The sequence below is a fragment of the Lissotriton vulgaris genome, chromosome 7 (assembly GCF_964263255.1).
Source record: "Lissotriton vulgaris chromosome 7, aLisVul1.2, whole genome shotgun sequence".
Lineage (NCBI taxonomy): Eukaryota > Metazoa > Chordata > Amphibia > Caudata > Salamandridae > Lissotriton > Lissotriton vulgaris.
In genome coordinates, this window is record NC_141695.1 from 1149773495 (window position 1) to 1149788910 (window position 15416).

Here is a 15416-nt window from a genome sequence, read left to right on the forward strand (position 1 = left end):
AAGTGATGCGGCCCCAGTCCTGGAACCTTGAAGTGGGCCTGAAGGTGCTCTGACAGCCAAACTGAGGTCCCCGAAGAACCGATGCAGCATTATGCAGCACCTCCCAAATCTCTGCATTGGAACTGCAGTGAGGTGTATTGCCTCACAAAACTCTGCTTCAGAATTTCTGAGCAACAACCCCGAAATTCAGATCTTCACATCGCAAGTCCCTTGTTGACGCAATCCTCGACAACGACACAGGACTCTGCATTAAAGCCCCGCAACCTCTTCAGAACCAGCCCGTGCGCAACACATCTTCAATGCAGGCCTTCGTATTGCAAGACCATTGTCTATTGCAAACTCATTGACGATGCGGGACCTTGCATTGCAGCTTTGAAACTTCCCGGAACAGCTGCTGTGTGACACATTCTAAATGCAGGATCTCGCAACCTCCCGCAACCTGGAATTAAATTACTCTTGTTCAGTGGGCGTAACTTGGTCCTTTTATCTGTGCCCAGCTCCATCATGTTGGCCTGAACTTGTGACTTTGTCCCAGTTCAGCATGACCAGGTAACGACATATGGCACTTGGGTCTTTTTGGTGCTATTTTTACTTAAATATTTCGAATTGCATATTTCTGGTTCTACTGAATGGGTTTTTGTCACTTTGGTCTTAAATTATTTATTAAAAGCTTTCTTTTGTTCTATTTTCACTTTATTACCAGAGGGTTAAGCCCAAGTTAATTTGGGGTTTGCTTGTGTAACATCCTCACAGAGATTGCGGTGGCTGCTTGAGTGGGGTTTCACCCCCTCAACCAGGAGTGGTAATTGGTAAAAAAAAAAAATGCTCGGGCTTTCATCAGGAGGCACCTTGCACAAGCCCATTTCTTCTGTTAGCGCTGTCTACAACAAAACCAACTATTGACCATGGAAGTGAAGAGATGTGGCATAATGTCCAGAGCTGTCGACTTTGGAGCTGGGGAACCAGGTTTGAGTCTTAGCGTTGGCTCAACATCCTGTGATTCTGGGCAAATCACTTACAGCCAGATTCATCAAACCAGAATCGGCTCGCAAAGGACCAGATTCTGAGAATCTGGGCCTTTGAAGGGCTATTTTTGCATTTGGGATGCATCATCCCAAATGCAAAAATCGCAAATCTAGAAATCGCTAAATTGCGATTAATTGCATTTAAGGAATCTCAATTTGAGATTCCTTAAATGCAATTCATGAACCATTTTAAAATTGTGAAATCACTATCTGGGGCCGCTATTTACAGCGAAGTCTAACTACGTGGTAAATAGCAAAAACTTAGAAAAATGCACTTTAGTGCATTTTTCTAAGTTGTAGGTTACACACACACATGTCCTTGGGACATGTGTGTGCGCAACACCAGTGGCCATTACCATTTCATGGGTGCAACAGGGTGTCCTTTGGACACCCTGGCACCCTTGGAATTGCTTCCTTATTTGCGATTTGCTAATTGCTAATCGAAAGCCAATCCTTATTTGCGATTAGCAATTAGCGAATCGCAAATAAGGAAGCTGTAGAAATCGCTAAAATTATTGCGATTTCTACATGCATCCCGTTTTGCGAGTCTTTAATAGCGAATCCTTAAAATTCGCTATTAAGGACTCGCAAAACAGGACTTTGATGAATCTGGGGGTTAATCTCCCCGTGCCTACCATTAATGAATGCATACTGGAACTCATGAAAAGCACTTGTATTGATGATAGAGTGCCCGTGCTGAGCACCGGAAACCACAAGCTCAAATTAAGCGCTGTCAACCAGTAACCAAATTTCCAACAGGCATGCTCCCAAGATATCTCCATATTTCCAGTGTGCCTATGCCATGATTTATATATGTTGTGAGGATGTGTTATGACACTGAATGTTGCATCCATCCCACTCACTAGTAGTTATTGCCTGCATTTGTCAGACGAGTTACATAGCCCATAAAGGGTTTCTTCAGGGATTATAGATTGCCTGCCTATGTACTTCAGAGCAGTAATAAGCCTGCAGATGGAAGTAAAGGCATAAGGCTTGCATAACTGTCTATTGTTTAAACATTACCGACAAAGGTGATATAATGATATGTTACAGATTTATTAATTTATTCATTAATTTACGCTCACTCATTAGTGATCATTGAAAATAAACTTGCTTCCAAGAACTTTAACATGAATTTCCCGGTAACGATGGCTTTTTGTGTACACGGCACACTATAAAAACAAACACACACTCAATCGCGCATGCATAAATAGTATCACACGCCAGCATCTATGTATAGCAGGTGCTTGCACTCCTAGGACTGTGAGTGATCTAACTTAATCAACTTGGGCATCAATGTCCTGTTTTACCGGTTTTAAGGGGATGGGCAGTCTTTACTCTTTAAAAATTTGTTTGAATCGGTCTATTTCTTGTTTTGAATTAAAACAATTCTCTTGTCCTAGTTTGTTTTAGATCGAAACCTAAGTGCTTATTTCTGACTGTTCTAACTCTTAATAGTGAATTAAAAGGCCGAAATTAATCACATCTTCATGCTCGTGACCTTGTGCCAGTATAAATAAAACGCTAATTTGTATTTGTGCACTGGGCACTGGCAAAAGAAGACTCAAGCAGCACACGAGAAAAGCGAAATCAAAATGGCACACGGTCCAGGTCACACATGGACATATTTATAAAATATTTACGCAGCGTGTTGCCGCAATCCACCTTGCGGCGCTGAGCTGTGCCATCAGGAACGTGTAGGGGTGCATTATATTTACAGCAGTACCGCGCATCCCTGAGCTTTCCTCAGTGCTGGCGCACAATTGGCTGCCTAGTGCCAACACAGGCACCCTTGCATTATGGTGCTAGGTTGTAGGAATGATTGTGTTTGTGGAATATATGATGTTACAACGAATTCCGTTGCAACGAATGCCTTTACCACGCATGCGTTACAACGGAATTTGTTCACCACGCATAACATTTTCCACAATTACTAGCGTGGTGACGTCATAGTCGTTAAGAGAAAGCGGAAGTTTATTTTCCGTTTTCTCTTAAACGACGCTGATACCCGACGTGACTCCAGGTGAGTTTCTTTTTGGGGGGGGAGACCCCCCCCAAGCCCCCCCCTTTTTTTTTTACCTTTACCACATATACCTTTACTACAAACCTCGTAGTACAGGTATGCGCGGTAAAGGCTTTCGTGTTAACCACGCATGCGTTGTACTGCATGCGTGGTTAACGATTTCGTTGTAAAGGCTTCGTTGTAATGGCCGTTTCCCGTGTTTGTGCAGGAAGGGACCCCTTCCTGCCCAAACACTATCAGTGATGGCATTTTCCTCCTTCTATACGTGCTGCATAATGCAGCACAAATGGAAAGAGGAAAAAGTGAGAAGTAAAGGTATTTCTCCTCTCTGCACCACTTTTACACCTGCCCTGGGGTGGCATTGGCTTATGACGCATTCCCAGGTTTACAAATCCTTGTAAATCAGGGAATGCAGCAAAATCCATGAGTGCTGCGTGGGAACACCCACAGTAACACCCATTGAATGCCCCTTTCACGCAGAGTAGGGAATTGTCTTACTCCATATTATTTACAAGGTACTGAAAAGCCATGCAGTGTGGCTTTGCTTCTCCTTGTAAATATGGGTCGGCACAATGCTCCTTTGGAGCATCTCAAAAGTGACTGTCTGCTGGCAAAAATGTGTCGCAGGGGCATTGTAAATATGCTCCACAGAGCTGTATGTGGTACAGATCTGGGTATGGTTGCCACTTAACCCCTTCGAAGCTAATGACGAGCTGGGCTCGTCATGGCGCTTACCTGCCGTGCGCGGATGACAAGGCCAGCTCGTCATGAATTATGGTGATTTTGGTTTTTCAGCGCAGGACGGGAAAACGCCTAGCAGCCATGTGGTTAAGCACCACTAAGAACCAAAACACTTTGGGGCACATTTACACTGGGGCTTCTCCTCCACTTGGCGGAGGAGCGATGTCCCACTGCTTTCTCGCAGTGCGAGAAGCAAAATAAAATGGTTAAACCACCATTTTATGTTTTTGCTTCTCACACTGCAAGAAAGCAGAAGTGCTTGGTTCTCTGCTCTATGCGCAGTGCTGGGCAGGGGAGGAGTGGTGTACCCACTCCTGAGTGAGCATGACTGCGCGCTCTGCCCTTTCTCCATGCAGGCTGCAATGCCATTGTAGGGTTGTAATTGGCTTAGGGGAGGGAAGGGAGGCTGCCTGCTTCCTGTTCCTGTTGAATGCTGGAGAGGAGAGCAGGAGCCAGAGCTGTGAAAATGTGGGACCGGCTGGCGGACAGGTAAGTTTTTTTATATCAATTATTAAATCTACCCCCACACCTTCCCAGCGCGAACCCCCGCCCGCGAATAATGCAGGCCGCGACTGAATTTACAATGCCCCTACATCCCTTTTATGCTGCAGGAGAATCACTTTTTCTATGCCCTGGAGACGAAATCTTCCAGCCCATATTTACAAGGCAATGTTAAGCCACCCTATGCGGCTTATTACAGCCTTGTAACTATGGAGGATGGAGGAAGGCAATGCTTTACTCTGCGTGGAATTGGCGTTCCATGGGATTTGCTGTGGGTGTTCTCATGCAACACCCATGGTTTTTGACACTGCCCCAGATTTACAACATAGCTCTTTTTTTCTGACACACTATCTAAACTAACTTACTAAATACCATTTCTAGAGTAACTAGATAGAGACAGTTCTTGTACTTTCAATTTATAGCTGGTTTGTAAACTCTGGCACCTAATGGTGCTAAAAAGAAATGTATTTCAATATCCATCTGGCATGCAATGTAAGAACAAAGGTGTCAGGAACAGGTAAACTGGATAATATATTTGTGCTTATTAATGGTGAATAATCAAGGAGAGAGGTGAGACACCACAGACAGACTGATGTACTAGCTGGTTCTCCCTTTTGGCCAGAAAATCAAACAGAAAAGCAGCACTGTTGGAAGTGAGGATCCTCATCCCTCACAGCTGCCACCAAGTACTGGAGGTGGGAATCCCTGTCCCACACTGCTGTCGCCAGATGCGAGAGCTGGCCCCTCATTTCAACGTTAGGCTAAGTAAGGACAGCGCCTGAGATAGCCCTGCTCACCCTCTTAGTAGCTTGGCATGAGCAGCCAGGCTTATCTCCAAAGCACGAGTGTACAGTATGTGCAACCACACTCACAGCAACCCAATGATGTCACCACATATAGACTCCACACAAGTTTTTTATAAAACAAGTATAATCTTTATATGAGCAGATATACGATATGATCACACAATACAAAACCAACATATGATAATGGGTAGTTTTCCTTCTGGTGGATTGGTAGGTTCTAATCCCAAACACCACTTCTAACCAACAGTTAAGCTTACGTTTAACCGTTTCCAAAAGGTTAGGCAGGTCGTATTGCTAGAATTAAACACATTGCAAAAGAAAAGAAATACTGCAATGCATAACGATATACTCCTGTACTGTGCAATAGAGAAACAATGGCATACGTAGCACCACAGTCATGTACGTTGCAATAGAAGGAATAATGCAATGCGTATCACTACCAGCATGCCCTGTGCAAAGAAGAAACAGAGGAATGCATCACGCTACAATCATGTACTGTGCAGTGAAGAAATAATCCAAGGCACCACGTTATAATCAGGTACTGTGCAATGAAGAAATAATGCAATGCGCCACGTTACAATCATGTACTCTGCAAAGGAAAAATAACGCAGTGCGTAGCGCACCAAGCATGTAGTTCATCAGGTACAAATAAGGTCAGGCGTCATACGACAGTTCAATAGTTCATTAGCAGCAATAATGCAAAGTGTAATACAACAGTTTAGGTGCTCTGTTAACAGTTGCCCCCAATATAGATCAATGATGACACAAAAGTACTGCTTCTCACTCCGGCCCCAGTACTGCCCCTCCTTGAGCCAGCACAGGCCTAGATCCAAGCCGAAGCAACAGGCTTGCACAGCTGACAGAAGCAAGAGGCCAAGAGAGTGTCCCTCGGGGCCTGCACCCCACCCCACCACAGGTGGTGATCCACGTTACCTGGGGGGCGCGACCCCACTCTCCTCTCCTCCTTCAATGACTTGGGATTTGATCCAGAGCTCCGTCAATGGGCACGGCGAGTTCGGGCGGTAGCTCAGCTTCTCCAGGGCTGCTGTTCCGGGCCGCTACTCTTTCACTCCGATGTCCCAATGACCTGGCCCTCCTTCTGGTGGTCTCAGTCGACACTGAGACCCACCCTCAGCACTGTGGAGACTTACTTCGATTTCAGTGCACACACTACCCAACCACTCCTCACCAACGCCTCTGGTTGCACCTCGACATGCACTCTGCGCATCCGAGAATCGCCTCTTCTCTGGTGCCCACGATGACCAGGCGCTCTTCACCATGCCCCGGCTTGCACCTTGACACACACCCTAGGTGGCCGAGTCTCACCTCTTCGCTCTGTGTACACGATGACCTGTGCTCTTCACCAATGGCTTGGCTGCTCCTCGACACGCACCATGCGCATCTGAGACTCACTTCTTCCCTCGGTGCACACCACGACCAGGTGCTCTTCACCAATGCCTGGGCTGCACCTCGGCATGCACTCTGCGCATTCAAGTCTCACTTCTTTGCTCAGTGCCCACCACGTCCAGGCGCTCTTCACCAACGCCTGGGCTGCACCACGACATGCACCATTTGCGTCCGAGCCTCCTCATTCTCCCGGTGCACACAATGAACAGGTGCTCCTCACCAACACCTTGGCTTGCACCGTGAGACGCACCCTCCGAGACTCAGTTTACTTCATGTGTGTCCACGATCACAAGGCACAACTTCCGAGGTTCTCAAGCTGCAAAAGCACATGCACACCGCGTTGCTTGGGACTTCTCCGGAAACTTTTATGTTCCTGTGTTTCCAAACAGGAAGCCAGCTCACCTCAGGCCCTTGGGGTTCAAGACACAGCACAAAGCACACTCTTCATGAAGCTGGGGGACTCAGCCCCTCCAAGCACAGTCCCAACAGCCTCTTTCTTGGTTAGAGCAGCAAACTGTAGACTCGCCCCAGATCATGAAGCAAGGATTGTTCTTTCCCCAGCAGTCTCTTCAGTTGCTCCTTCCATAACAAAGGTTCCTTTTGACCACAAAATGGGTCGAAGCCTTTTCAGTCTCAATTCATTTCTGTTTCATTCCAATGTTCATGGGTTTCAGCTCTCATAGTTATACCCCTTAATGTCTTTGAAGTTTGTTGTGCTCAGGGGTCCCTGACCCCTCCGTAAATCAGTTCTGGGTGTCTCCCTCCCAGTGCCACCTTTCTCCCTTTGACAATGGGGGCTGGAGCCTTAATCACTCAGCAAGAGATGGGTCAATTGGTTTATAGCACCAGCCCAGGCCGTTTCACCTCCTGGGCTTCTTCTCCCCCCCCTACTCTCCAGATGCAGGGCAGCCTGGTGCCATCTCAACCCCTCCCTGGGTCAAGACCTCTCCCAGCTCCTCTCTCCTCTCAGATCCAGACAGTCAATCCACATTCAGCAGAGACACACAGAAATCCTTAAAGCACAAAACTCAGCCACTTTCTAAAAGAGTGGTTTCTGAACGCACACTAAACTTCACTTCTCCATTTTAAACTTATAGGAAACTTGGGGCCCGATGTAGGTAATCCCAGATTATCGATTCTTAAAGACCGAATCATAGCGATTCGGTATTTAAGAACTGTCAATCGAGATGTAGGTAATTTTACCGATTTAATTACCGATCGGCCTGGAGACCGATAGGAATGAATGTCAATTACCGATTCGGTAAATACCGATTCAGTAATTGGGTGAAACATAGAAGGGTGGCAGGGTGGCAGTTTGACACCCTGTTGCACCCCTCAATTGTGCATGGGTGCACATGTTGCAGACATACATGCCCTTAGGACATGTATGTCTGCAACATGGCACTGTTTTAAAAGCAAAAAAATGCTTTTTAAAGGGTTTTCATTATTTACCACCAACTTCAGGTTGGTGGTAAATAACCAATTCTTAAACCCCTGTAGAACCGATTACAGTGCTACCTACATGTCAAGCTACAGATTTACTGAATCTGTATTTTACCAAATCGGTAAAATTACCAATTCGGTAAAATTACGAAATCTGTATCTTGACATGCCCCTACATCCCAAACTCCAAATACCGGTCGGTAACAGCCGAAATCGTCCGTTACCAACCGGTATTTGCCTTCCTACATCTGGCCCTAGGTTAACAAACACAACACCCAGTCTCCTCCATTCTGTCCTATGGGTAGGATGGCCTTTTAGCAGTGAAAAACGAAATGGAGTATTTTTCACTGTCAGGAAACAACACACACCTTAGTACATGTCCTGCATTTTACTTACACTGCAATCTGCCCAGGGGTTACCCTGGATTGACCACAGGGGTGCCCACTGTGTATGCAAAGGGAAAGTCAGGCCTGACAAGTGGTTGCACTTGTCAGACAACATGCTAACTTAGCAAACTGCACGCAGGCCCTACACTGCAGCCTGAGTTCCCTTCTCCACGGGCGTTTGCATTACTAGCCCTGGCACACACAGTGCACATCACTAGGGACTTTACTAGTAAGGCAAACATACCAATCATGGCCAACTGATTACCAATACACTTCACATAGTGAACACATGTACTTTGACACTAACCAGCAGTGGCAAAGTACCCAAAGTATCTAAATTGGCAACTCTATGTCAGGAAAACGGTCTACGGGGAAAGCAAAAAGTTTAGGGAACTTTAGCCGGAAAGGCCAAGGCCTACAACCCCTGTCACTGATAAACCATAAATTGTGGCAAAACTAATTGAGAGCATGAGCAGTCAGAAAAAGAAAATTAGAAGGCAGGAAGGGGCAGGGAGCAAATACGTAAGGCACCTGGACAAAAAGATCATTGAGGTAGCAAGGGTACTATGGGCCCTAATGCAAGTAAAGAAGGTGTACCCACCCTCTCCTACCTCTGCCGCTCTCTGGGTACCAAAATACACTTATAATTGTGGAACACCAGGCTCCATACACAGAGGCCCTGGAACCATTGCACCTAATGCACATTGGTAGCTAAACCCCTGATTGCTATACCCTTGAACTGCTGCCTGCCCATCACTGATGCAAGGACCCAGCCTGGCAGTTCAAGCTGGCCTGTTCCCATGAGTAGCAGAGTCAAGACTGATTTGAAAATGGTTGGGTTCAAACTGGGGTGGTGTAGTGATCAAATAAATAATGGATTTAACCCAGATCTCTTGAGTGGGGGGTTAATGTTTGATTCATTCAGCATTCCATCCATCATTTGTTGCCACAGCACTTTGCTGATGGGCATGCACAAAGTGAGGAGGGACGGCAGCCAGACACTGATTCTGAGCACCCCAAGAACTGCTTTCAGACTGCATAAGCTGCAGCAGGGAAGAACCAGTGCCAGCTTTAGGGCAGTGCCACAGGTGCAGCCGCACAGGGCGCTGACCAGTGGAGGGGGCGCTAACCTCAGGGGGGGGGGCACTGTTTTTATCAATAACTTATGATTGGAGAGAAAATGGGCACTTATTCCTGGTGGTAGTAGGAGAATCTGAGCAGGAGGTCATGGTGTGTGGGGGCGCCAAAATGGATTGTCGCACCAGGTGCCACCAGACCTAAAGCCATCCCTGGGAAGAACACTTGCTGCTTTATTGCCTGTCTCCATACAGAGTGCACATAAAGGCCTGGACTGTCCTTTATAATCGTTTGCATAAGGGATTAGACAGTTTCAGATGTATACATAGTCACTTCAGATCTCGGAGACAGTACAGCTCTTTGAGCAGATGGACCAGAAATTTTTTTTCCATTATACACCTAGGAGGCTAAAGGGATTTGTGTGCAATTCACTTAACAGTGGCACTTTTAGAAGAATACAAGAGAGCATCAAGTAGTCCTTTAACATATATGCTGGTGTTGGTGGGGATCCCACAGAGATGAGGAACCCACTCTGCATCCAGAGGAGTCCAAATTTATGGGGCACTCTGGAAGCGTATTTAGAGTCGGGAATATGATAAGAGATTTCCAAACAAGAATACAACGAAAGCAGGGTGTCTTTGAGGCAAACATCGACTTCCCATTACTCAGTAGCTGGTCTATTAGAAGTAATGTGCTGGAGTGAATAACAAGGTTGTTCTATCCGTCTTGCTGCTCCCTATTACAGTTCCTCGACTTCTGGGTCTTTGAAATATGTTATTTGCGACTTCTGGATTTTATTTGAGGTATTTCTCTTAACATTGTTAAAATATTTGTTGTGATAAATTTTGAAGGGATACCCTGATATTTATCTTTTAAAGTATTGATTATTGGGTATTGGATATCCTTATGATATGAAGTAAGAATAATGTGTTTTAATTTTTTTTTTTTTTAAATAACCGTACTGTGTTTGTGTACTTTTACGGCCAGAGAGCCCGAATAAAGTATTTGATGATGATAAAGTACATATCTTTTATCTGATCACTAGAGAGCTGTGGCCATTTCTAGGGAAGCAACCAGCAACATGCCATACAAGATCACAGGTGGACATTTGTCTTCACACAACTAAGACATGTACTTACCTACATCCTATACACAGAGATGTTATATTTCCCTTTGCTGCACACCTTCTCATCCATATTACATTTGTGCTTTCGCTTGAAAGACCGTCTTGCTCAGCTCTCCATTTCTGATGATGTGCCTGCTTGGACCTGCTGTTGCAGATGTCGCATCCAAGTGTATATTCTGGCTAGGATCTACTCATGTGAATGTCTCCAGCGTCTGCTAAACATACTACTACCAGGTGTGGAGCAGTGGTCAGACTGGCTGACTCTGGAGCACAGGGCTTACAGTTTGTTACCAGCGGCAGCTCATCTCAGCATCATGTGACTCTGGGCAAAAGCTCACTTAATCTCCACGACAACCCCCAGCGCCTTGAAACCTTAAGGACTGATTTGTTCATGCTTTATAAATTGGAATTATTATTACCATTTTAAGTATCGAATAAGCCTTCTGGTCTTCAGCCTGAATCCTAGGAAGCATGTTAAGGGACATGTATGCCCACAAAACTCCTCTAGGCACAGCTGCTGTATTTGGTTGTGTAATGCCATAGCACATGCAAGGATCATTAAAGCACCTCAGCTACCCTTTAATGTGTGATGTCACTGTGCATGTTATTTTTGAGTGATATCATATTGTATATGAGCATCTCCTTGGCACAACAACTGTTGTTAATTACATAATGTCATAGTGCGTGTGAGAATCCCCTAACAGGAGTTGGATTGTGCAATTTTTGTGTCAATTAGTCTCTTCTTGGCTGTGTCTCCTGCTGATTGTTTTATGTCTTAGTGATTGATGCCTCAGTGCCTGCAAGGATCCCCTCACTACTGTACCTGTTGATTAGGCAATATCATATTGCAATTGAGATTCCTCTAGGCACAACTGCTATTTTTAATTGTGTGATGCCATGAAGCATGTCATTATTTACTAGGCTCAGCAGCTGTTGATTATCTGTTGTCATAGTACCTGGGAGGACCTTCAGCCCACAGCAGCCTTTTTTGCTTGTCTGATGTCAGTGCATATGAGGATCAACCAATCTATGGTTTTGCAGTGCGTGGGAAAGTCCTGCAGGCGCAGCAGTTGTCGGTGACTGCTCGTCAGGTTCACCTAGGCACAGTAGCTATTGTTGATTGGCTGACGTCAGTGTGCCTGTGGAGTACATAGAAGAACCAGCTACTCTTCTTATTATTCGCACACAACTCCTCAATGAATCACAGTAAAGATTCTCCAGGATCAGACTTAAAGAAAGAATACACATTTAAAAACGGCACGAGATTTGAACTAAAAATGAATTTTCCTTATCAACCCTAGCACTGGAATAAACAAAGGTTCCTCTCAATCAACATGATTTAAAAATAAAACATCCATGATTCTTATCCTTTCTTTCTCAGGGTGTTGAGGCTTCCACAGTACAAATAGTGGCCATCTTAGCAACACTTTCTGTGTTCTAACTACTGACAACTGACTACTGACTACTGACAAATGAACTGCATTGGAAATGGACTCTGAAATAATAAATGACCTTATTGCTGTTTGTTTCTGCTGACCCTGCATCTCAGAGGACATTTGCCGGTTTTCCATTCCACGCCTCGCGGTACCCGCTGCGCGGGTCCCGCTTCGCTGCGAGGCACTTTCCAACACCTGGGAGCAGCTGACTGGGGCGTACCTGGGGCTGAGGGCTGCGAGCACAAGGGATAGGACTCCATCTCCCAGGAGTCTCTGGTCATCCCCCGCCCGCTCCACCTGGGCCGCTCTCCCTCATCGCCCCGCCCCCAACAGATCTGAGCACGGATTTAAGCGAGGAGTGCTTATTGCTACGTGGGACCTTATTGCTGTTTGTTTCTGCTGACCCTGCATCTCAGAGGACATTTGCCGGTTTTCCATTCCACGCCTCGCGGTACCCGCTGCGCGGGTCCCGCTTCGCTGCGAGGCACTTTCCAACACCTGGGAGCAGCTGACTGGGGCGTACCTGGGGCTGAGGGCTGCGAGCACAAGGGATAGGACTCCATCTCCCAGGAGTCTCTGGTCATCCCCCGCCCGCTCCACCTGGGCCGCTCTCCCTCATCGCCCCGCCCCCAACAGATCTGAGCACGGATTTAAGCGAGGAGTGCTTATTGCTACGTGGGACCTTATTGCTGTTTGTTTCTGCTGACCCTGCATCTCAGAGGACATTTGCCGGTTTTCCATTCCACGCTGCGCGGGTCCCGCTTCGCTGCGAGGCACTTTCCAACACCTGGGAGCAGCTGACTGGGGCGTACCTGGGGCTGAGGGCTGCGAGCACAAGGGATAGGACTCCATCTCCCAGGAGTCTCTGGTCATCCCCCGCCCGCTCCACCTGGGCCGCTCTCCCTCATCGCCCCGCCCCCAACAGATCTGAGCACGGATTTAAGCGAGGAGTGCTTATTGCTACGTGGGACCTTATTGCTGTTTGTTTCTGCTGACCCTGCATTTCAGAGGACATTTGCCGGTTTTCCATTCCACGCCTCGCGGTACCCGCTGCGCGGGTCCCGCTTCGCTGCGAGGCACTTTCCAACACCTGGGAGCAGCTGACTGGGGCGTACCTGGGGCTGAGGGCTGCGAGCACAAGGGATAGGACTCCATCTCCCAGGAGTCTCTGGTCATCCCCCGCCCGCTCCACCTGGGCCGCTCTCCCTCATCGCCCCGCCCCCAACAGATCTGAGCACGGATTTAAGCGAGGAGTGCTTATTGCTACGTGGGACCTTATTGCTGTTTGTTTCTGCTGACCCTGCATCTCAGAGGACATTTGCCGGTTTTCCATTCCACGCCTCGCGGTACCCGCTGCGCGGGTCCCGCTTCGCTGCGAGGCACTTTCCAACACCTGGGAGCAGCTGACTGGGGCGTACCTGGGGCTGAGGGCTGCGAGCACAAGGGATAGGACTCCATCTCCCAGGAGTCTCTGGTCATCCCCCGCCCGCTCCACCTGGGCCGCTCTCCCTCATCGCCCCGCCCCCAACAATCCTCCCACCTCTGCAACATCCACAAAGGAGTCTGCATCTGCCGCTGCGCGGGAGCGCGCGGGAGCACGCCGGGAGAAGCCCGGGACAAGGGCGGGACCGTCTGTGGCCGTCCGGGGCCGGAGGAGGCCGGGCTGGGCCCTATTATTAACATTTTCTTCCTAATTACTTATTTATGAACCTTAATAACTGGTATAATTATTATTGTTACTGTTTGTGTCTAAAGTGACTTTAAAGTCCCCATATTTGGAAGGATAAATACTGTGGCCTGAGTGGCATCGCTGATTGAGTATTGAGGTTGGTTATATCCCCGCCCGTTGTATCTTAAAAAGAATAACAAAAATGCCCTTAAGGTCTGGTAAGGAGAGGCAAGTTCAGGTCTCAACCTCTAATGGTACTTTTACTGGTACAATTGATCAGTTTTTCAAACGTTCTACTGCTATATTAAAGAAGGAGATCGCCCTGGTTGAAAAACGCCTTTCGCTTGATATTATTACTGGCAAGCGGTCTTCATTAGGCAAAATCAATGAGGCTGTCTCCCCTGTCCCACTTTCCACGTTGAACTCGGATAGTAATGTAGAAGTAATGTTGGTAACTGCTCCTGAGATTCATACTGTGGAGATAGTGGATTCTAACCAGGAAAGTGCTTTTAATACTACGCACGATAACTTACCAAATAGCGGGACCATTTGCTTAGATCAGTCCAGGGATAATTCTGGTCTTTCAGACTCACCAAATCTCAATATTAGTACGGAACTAATGGATTCCCTTTCCCAACCACAACAAACACCCACTCATAACCCTGGGAAACGTAAGAGGGTAGACTCACCGGACATGGAGGAACAAACTGAGGGGCTGGGAAATGCCTCATCATCCCCCCCACAGCTACCCAATATTAACGCTACCGCCCAGCAAGGGGGAGGTGAGACTATGATTAGCATTACAGAAGAGATATTTTTGGCTAAAATTGAGTTGCTATTCAAATCTCTACTTTTACCTCTTTTTAAAAGGACAAGGTTACTAAATACAAAAATGGATTCCTTAGATTTGCTAGTGAAGGATAATATAGCGACCTCTGATAGAATCCTCGCCAGCTTAGCAATTGCTGGTCTGACCCCTCCTGTCGCGACCATTCCGAAGCCCACCATTATGATTAACAATAAAGCGGGGGGTAATAGTTCACAAGTGGGACCCTCTATACCCAAGGCCCCGCAAAAAACTGTACCCGCTCCTAAGAAAGCAGCCTCTACAGAGAACCCTGCAAGGCCAAAGCCTGTATAAAACCAGCAGGTTCAGAAAAGCTCAACTTCCGTTAAGGGCAAAAATATTAGTCATCAGCCCAATGCCAAACCCATCCCAAAGAAACAGTGTGTGAACCTCCCACCGGAGTCAGTGCCTTATACAATTGTTTTAACTGGCGTGGCTCCGCTTGTAGATGGCAAGAGGGAAACACACAAGGATCTTTATAATAAGGTTACATTCTGGCTTAATAAAAACCGGCCACTCCCTCCTAATCTAAATCCTGAAATACTTAATGTAAGGAGGGTGGATTGGATAGGTTTTGGTAAGAAAGATCTTGAGGGGGATTGTGTGGTGGTTAGCTTTAGAGAGCCTTGGGTTGCCGAATACATTTGCAGGGAACCAAGATTCGGTAGAGTTGGGGATGTACAAACTTTACTATTGCATTATTTTTATCCAGCTTTATATGCAAATAGATCCCACACCCCGTTTCATCACTCAAGAAGGGACAGGTCTAGAGGGAGATTCCATTTTGACACTCCGCTCTATCCAATGTTCTATCCCCACCTTGAGAACCGGTTTGCTCCCCTTTCCGGTCTGGAAGGTGTGGATTGACATGATGTAGAACAATCGATTACTGGGCGTTCTAGTGCTGTAGTAACTTGCTCTTTAAATAA